Source organism: Thunnus albacares, chromosome 9, assembly GCF_914725855.1.
Source record: "Thunnus albacares chromosome 9, fThuAlb1.1, whole genome shotgun sequence".
Lineage (NCBI taxonomy): Eukaryota > Metazoa > Chordata > Actinopteri > Scombriformes > Scombridae > Thunnus > Thunnus albacares.
In genome coordinates this window covers 6,888,502-6,896,654 of record NC_058114.1, presented here as the reverse complement: position 1 = coordinate 6,896,654, position 8,153 = coordinate 6,888,502, and positions in this window count along the sequence as shown.

Here is an 8,153-nt window from a genome sequence, read left to right as displayed (position 1 = left end):
GCTTTGATCAGAATAGATTGACACTGGTCTGGCAATGTCAGCAAAAATGTTGCTTAACTCTGTTTGGTGCATTGAAATAACATGACATCACCTTAAACAGTTTCTTGAGGCCTTTAAAAAAAAAAAAAAGATTGCCACTAGAAACAAGCATAGAAAAAAAACTTTATTGGTTGTGACTAAAGAGCAAGCAGTACATGAAATAACTGTAGGGGGGCACCACAGTGCAGCACATCATATGATCTTTCTTTATTCATGGTTCTCATCACGCCGCTTCCAGTCAACAAACACTCTTATTGGCATGAGGGCAGGAGCAACACACCATCATTACACTTCTGACGCAGTCCCACGTTGTTGACAGGTTGTCCTTTGGTGCACCTAAACTCAATTACATCGTTATGAGTTGAATACATTTTGTTGGCATCTCTATATTTGAATGCAATATTTTGATGCCTCATGTCATCAGCTGTCACGGTGCAGGGTTCTGCAAGAGATAATGGACAAAAAAACATTTTGTTGATGTCAGAAGTGACTAAAGTATCATGTATAGCGGGGCAGTGTGTTGGGCAGACTACTTTCTGCCACACTTACCTGATAACATTGATGATTTTAGGCCTGGTGTTTGACATTATAAGCACAAGAGTGAGATATAAAGATATGTCAAAGGAATAATCACACTGATCACAATCTGTTATTGAATTTATTTACCTCAAACTGTCACATCCAACCACTGTAAACCATATTGAAATTATAATTAAACCTGCAATTACTTATATATTAGAGGGGCAGCAGAACAAACTATAAACACAACACTGATATATTATCACCTTATAAAGTTGTCATGGTGAATGTGTCAACAAGCCTATTTACACATCACATTTAGAGTTGTGTTTCTGGTCACTTGACAGGGTAACCAACTCCTGAGAGAAATATCTGGTTCTTCAGCTGCTAAATGCTCCACTGTGTTCACCAGCTAGTTGCTAACTGTGTCTGTTTGCAGTTTGGTGATGAGCAGGAAGTGTACAGTGGGTTTTTAGAGCTTTTTTTGTCTGCAAACAGCTGCTTAAAATGATGCATTGAGAGCGCTGAGAGTGAACCAAAACGGTAAGGTTGCAGCCAGACAGCTAAACAATGAGCTGAAACCTGCTATAAATCACTGAAAAGCCGAGGGGAGCTGCAGAGTTTAGTGATCAACGCCTCTTATACTACTCATTTGATACACTGTTATTATAAAAATAATGGCCAATATACATTTTGACTATACAAAATGACACACATTGCAATATGAATAATAAATATGAGGACAATTATAACTTACTGAGGCATCTCATCTGTCCGGTCCATTCACCGTTGATGCAGGTTCTGCTAGGTTCACCCTCCATGATGTAGTATTTCTGACACACGTATTCAACCCTTTCATTATGGCTGTAGTGAGTTTTCATAGTATCCTTGATGTCTCCATTGCCAAGAAATGGTGGTGTCTCGCAACCCAAAAGCTCTAAAAATGTATGGATACAGACAACGTACATGTTTAGGTATTAGACTCTGGCCCAGTTCTGAATGATTCAGATAATTGGCACATCTTCTGGATAATGATCGGGCAAAATACTTTAATCACACAATATTGTGGCCAGTTTGTCACCACCTGTGACATGTATCCTTAGATAGTTTAGAATGTAGGGCGATGATGGTACAAGTTTAGGCAAGTAACTTTATTTATAAAGCACAGAAACAACAACCAAAATGCTGAATAATTAAAGAACAAGCTGTGCAAGGACAAGGAGCACAGATAATGAATGCACATTAGGGACATACAGAGTTATTCAAGTTCAAATGTCAAATAATAAGAAATGGCTTTTTAGGCGGGTATGATGGATGAGGTTTCAAATTCAATTATACACAGTGACAGAGGCCAGTATGGGACTGATGTGGTCTCTCTTTTTTGGTGCCAGTGAAAAGTCAAGACGCAGCATTTTAACCACATTGCAGCTGGGACAAGGAAGACTGACTAATGCCAACATTTAGGGAATTACAGTAGTCTAATCGACAAGAAATTAAGGCATGGATGACTTTCTCCAGATTGTGGAGCAATGGATTTTTGGATACAATCTGCAGTTGGAGGAAACTGGACCTAACTAGTGAATTGCTTCGCTTTTCAAAGCTGATTTCAGAATCAGAAATGACTCCATAACTTTTTCCAGAGGTTTGAATAAACTCAGCCAGCTTGTCAAGAGTTTTAGGGCCAAGACAGGTCTTTTGGGTAAAACAATTGGTTCACAATATCATGCAGTCATGTATTTGTATTGAACACTACATGTGACAAAATTATATTAATAAATAGACAGTAAAATTAAGAAATAAGTGATGGGGCATCCTGGTGAACTAGGGGTCCATATAATGAAACTGCAACTCCCCTGATTTGATTCTTTCCAGGTGAATAAATATATTAGTAAGGAAAGAATATCAAATGAAAAATAAATATCTTTCCATAAATGAAATGAAGATATCAACAATTAAATAAATAAGCAATTAATTATATATTGCAAATACTATATTTTTCAATAGATAATAAATCTATATCTTTACACCATCTGTAAACTCTATTCCATCTTCATTAGGTAAATTGTTGTAGCCATTATATATTACATTTTTACAATTTTATTAATTCACAAGAGCTCTTTTATGCACTGATTTCATATATGTGTTTTATATTATTTCTGTATAATTTCTGAATTTTAATAGCATTTTGCAGGTTGGCTTTTGTGTATATTTCCACCTTTGTGGACAATAAAGTTCAATTCTGTTATTTATTCACTGTTTTTTTTTTTTAGCCCCCATATGTCAAAAGGGCTCTTTTGTTTAATTTTTTGTTTATTTCACAATGACGCTTGCCAATCTTGGTGGACAGGGTCCACTCCTGTGGACAGATCACTCCTGTGGTGTTAGGATAATAATAATAAGTTCAGGTTTTAATATTTTATTTTATTTTATTTTACATTTTCAGCTACATTAACGTTAGTGCAACTTTGGTACAACTAAATACGGAGCTGAAAACTGACACATTATTCAAAACTCTTACCATTCTGTGATGCCGAAAGGTCCATGTTCAGCCACAGGGCAAAAAGGAAAGGAAGTAGAGAGAATCTCATAGTGACGGTCCAGGAAATATAGGTGCTGTAGTCAGGAACAACTCTCTTAACAGAGTATCAGTGGCTGAGTCGACGTTTGTCCCCTTGTAGTTGTACAGGTAAGTGTTTCTACATGGTGGAAATTCACAAATTGATAAGTAAACTGCCACTGCCAAGGAGCATGGGCAAATTTGCCAAAGACCTCCTCCACCAAACTTGCAGAAGTCCTCTCTCAAATGCTTTTTTTCTGAAATGCATTCACAAATTCCAACATTTAATGTGGTCTCATGTGCAAAGGCAGTCTTTACAAGCAATCTTTATATTTTCACTTTACAATAAACTGCTACTAAACGAAGCTTGTATTAAGATTGTTCTCTCATCTGATGTTTGCAAATCAAGAATGAACTTTGAAACTCACCTGGTAAGCAAACATGGATGAGAAATAGTTAGATATTAGATGTTATAGACATTTATTTCCTTGTTTAGATCTTTTGTTTGACTAGTAATTCACTCCAGATATACTGGATGTACTGTAAGTGTAGTATATGCATCTTTTATAAGTATCTACACAGCTGGTCAGTAGATTATTAATTATTAATGTATACAGTTGTGTGTAGTATACCTTTATGAACACAAATGGTTCTCAATGGATATCCTCCTTCACTTAATAACTGAGAATCTTAAAGGAATATTTCAGTATTTTGGGAAATCTGTGTATTTGCTTGCATACAGTAAGTATGAAACTATCACCAGCAGCTGGCTAACTCAGCTTAACACAAAGACTGGAAACAGGGGGCATTAAGGTGGATTCAACAAACAAGATGAAAGTGTGAACTTTACAAAGGCGGCTTTAGCTTTGGACAGAGCCAGGTTAACTGTTTCCCCTTTTTACAGTGTTTGTGCTAAGCTAATTTAGCCGGCCGCTGTCAAGTAGCTTCCTGCAAACAGACATGTGAACAGTGTCAATCTTCTCATCTTTTTCTTAGCAAGAAAGTGATTAAGTGTATTCTCAAAATGTGGAACTTTTAACTTTAAAATTTAGGAACTGTCTGATGCTTGCAAATTTTTGTTAATTTGAGTTTCTTTGTCTGTTCCTCTCATTTTAAAAACATATTCATTATTTCATTCATTTTTTTTAAATTTTAGATTGGTATATTTACCTTGTTCTGTTATACTGTTTTTTATTTAGGAAAACAAGATAAAATTCACAAAACATGGAAATTTCAACATCTACATTTGCATAACTAGGGCAACTCCACCTGCTAAAGATCATGTGATATGATCGAAAGCTCCAGAGCAGCTACTATGTTTATAGAAGCTGTATGTGTATACTTTATGTGTAAAGAATGTGTATGTGTAGCTAAATATATTTAGGTATAGTTTCACAAAACAATGTATATAACAGCTATAATTGTGTCAACTTTCATTCTGGTCTTCTGCCTACCTAGTGCAGTGTTATTATGTAATATGTAATAAGATAATGTAGCTGGAACCTGCTGTACTATCTGTGAAAGCACTAATCTTAAAGAAGGGAGATGATTTCTTGCTTTCTGACAAAGTACAGAACTTGTAATGAATGGTCTACAACCAGGCTAGCAGCTCTATACTCTGTACAAACAAATGGACATGAATATCTGACCAAAGTTTCATTGCAATCCATCTTATAAATGCTGAGACATTTCAGTCTGGACCAAAGTAGTGGACCAACCGCCATACAGACCAACACATGTCTATTGAGAGGTTATAAATGTAAATAAATACCAAATAAACAATATATTGCAATATTGGTTAAATTGGGAATTTATATGATTCCAGCATTCAGACATTTATCTCTCATGCTTCACTAAGACAGAATAATAAAATAATAGAAAGTCTGATCTATTTAGCTTGTGCCTCAAATCTGCAGACTTTAAATCTCATAATGTTGTACATAAAGGCAGAAAACAATCTGAGTACACACGACTGTTTTATTAAAAATTCTCACAGTTGACAACACTGATACAGATGAGACAGATGATCAGTGCATAACTGTCACTTTTTGCTTTGTCCATTATTTCTACTTAACTAAAACTCTTACTGGCAAGTAGGCAGCAGAACCACACCACCATTACACCTCTGACTTAATGCCACCTCACCGACAGGTACTCCTCTCGCACACCTGAACTCAATTATTTCATCATGATGAAAATATTTATTGTCACTAGATTTGAGAGTAATGTTATGTTGTCTAGTGTCGTCTTCATTCAAAATACAGGGTTCTGCAAGAGACAATGGACAAATAGCATTTTGTTAATGGCAAGACTTACTGTAAAGCACAGCACACTGCAAAAAACAACCATTAAAGGTGCAGTGTGAAGAATTTAGTGGCAGAAATGGAATATAATATTAATAAGTATATTTTAATTAGTGTATAATCACCTGAAAATAAGAATTGTGTTTTTGTTACCTTAGAATGAGCCCTTTGTATCTACATAGGAAGTGGATTCCCCTTCCGCCATGTTGCACCACCGTATCTTAACAGTAGCCCAGAACAGACAAACCAAACAGTGGCTCTAGAGAGGGCTTTTCATGTTTTTCGCAATCACCGTAGTGCTCCTACACGCTTGGAAGGGGAGGGTGAGGGGAGGTGTATTCATTTGGTTGCAATCTGCAACCTCACCACTAGATGCCACTAAATCTTACACACTGGACCCTTAACCCCAAGTGTTTTTGTAGCCTAAAGACCTGGTCACAGTGACATCAATCTGCGCGTTTGTGAAAAATTTGGATCAAGAAGCTTGGTGACGTAGTGACTACTCACAGGACTAGTTGGTGAACTACTGTAACTGGCGAGCTAACTGCTGATACGCCAGTCAGCTGGTAGCGGGAATGTCTCATCCACTGCGTGGGAGACAGTCCTGGGCTCCCCCATAGAAAAGTGGCTATGCACTGCTCTTTAACAGAGATGGGGCAGTTAACCAAATGTACATTTGCCAGACCAACCAGTTAGTCCTCGTCTGTCTTTTCTCTTGTAAAACTGAAAAGTACTGTCTGAAAACACTTGGGATAAAGCATATATTTCACGTTTGTGTCGCCTGTCCAGTTTTCGAGTGCGGCATCTTCTTCACCTCATTCTGGTGCGGCAAGCGTTAGTGGGCTCATCACTGTATCAGTGTCCCCCCACCCACCCACCAAGCACGAAAACAGTCCATAGGGTCTTTTTTGCCACAAGGGGAAAAAACTAATCAATTTCACACTCAAAAAAAAGGTTGTCACTGGGGCAAATACACTTGGTGGAGGACTAATGTGTTGGTTAGGCAAATGTGTGTCTGGTTAACTGCCCCATCTCTGTTAAGGAGCAGCGCACAGCTGCTTTCCGGAGCTTTTTCTATGGGATAGCCAGGGACTGTCTTCCATACAGTGGATGAGACAGTCCCAGACAGGGCTAGCTGGCTGGGCTGGCACTACTCAGTTACAATAGCTCTCCATACCTCTTTCTATTTCCTCTGTACCCCACTGTTTATTTCCCCCCTGGAATTTTGTTTACAGTATTGTACATCAATCCATTCAATAAAGAGTTACAGCGGTCAAATAAAAATCTACATTTCCTCGTTAGCTTAGCTTGGTTGCTAATGCAGTAAGTTCACACAGTTTATTCAAAAGACGTGTGTGTACCATTGACTCTTAACTCATAACTGTTTGCAAACCATTCCTGTTTTAGACTCCAACAGAGGAGTTAAAATAAAAGTGGATAGTGCAACACATCTAATAAGCTGCGATTGCTTTTGCCATTTTAGACTCTGAGTCTGATCCCCCAAAGATCAGCATGGTCAAGATGGCTTGATACTAAATGGCATGACTTGCTGGTCAAAGTTAAACTAGATGTAAAAAAATTGTGTAGATTTACTTCACCCCTATGAGCAAAAACATTAATGGCAATTTCATTTAAATGAACTGATTTCTCCACAAAATTCTATATGCTGGCGTGACTGAGCTTTAAATCTCTCAACATGCGGGACATAGAGGCATGAACCCTGATACACAGTTAGTCCTGTGGTTTGTCGACCAATTATCCACCATGACCCTCCCCTCCCCTGAGGTCTGTATCGTATATAGCTGTTGCACCTCTAGATTAGAAAAAAAAACACATTACCAATGAACATAATCCAGGAAGCAATTATTTCCTCCAAAACATGTTTGGTAAAGCACATTACTGCCACTGGAAACCATTTTAAAATATATATAATCAAATGATTGTAACTTACTGAGGCATCTCATCTGTCCGGTCCATTCACCATTGATGCAGGTTTTGTGAGGCTCACCCTCCATGGTGTAGTGACTCTGACACATGTATTCAACCCTTTCATTATGGCTGTACTGACTTTTTATGGTATACTTGATGTCTCCATTGGCAAGGAATGGTGGTGTCCCACAACCCAAAAGCTCTAAAAATGTATGGATACAGACAACGTACATGTTTAGGTATTAGACTCTGGCCCAGTTCTGAATGATTCACATAATTGGCACATCTTCTGGATAATGATTGGGCAAAATACTTTAATCACACAATATTGTGGCCAGGTTTTCACCATCTGTGACATGTATCCTTAGATAGTTTAGTGTTGGAAATGTCATTTGTTGAATTAAAGTTTTTAAATGTATTCTTTAAAAACAACTTTCCACTTGTTCTTAAATCACAATCTAGATGCTAAAGAGTTTTTTATCATGGTATTATTTATCTCACAGCAAAAATATTCTTAGTATGTGACTTAATATGATTAGGAAAACACATCTAATTCAGGCTAAATGCTCTTAATCCTGTCTTGAAAGCTCAGCTGGGGATGAATACTGCTCTTTTTTGTAACATATTCTGAAATATAACAAATTTCTTAATACCAGTAAGTTACTTACTTATTGTTACTAGTTACTATTCTTATTGTTACACAACATATAACATGGTTGGGATGAGAGTTATAAATTTAGCCTGTTGAACCCATCCACATCTGGTTTGAAAGGGCTGAGCCACTGAATGCAAAACTGGCAAACTTG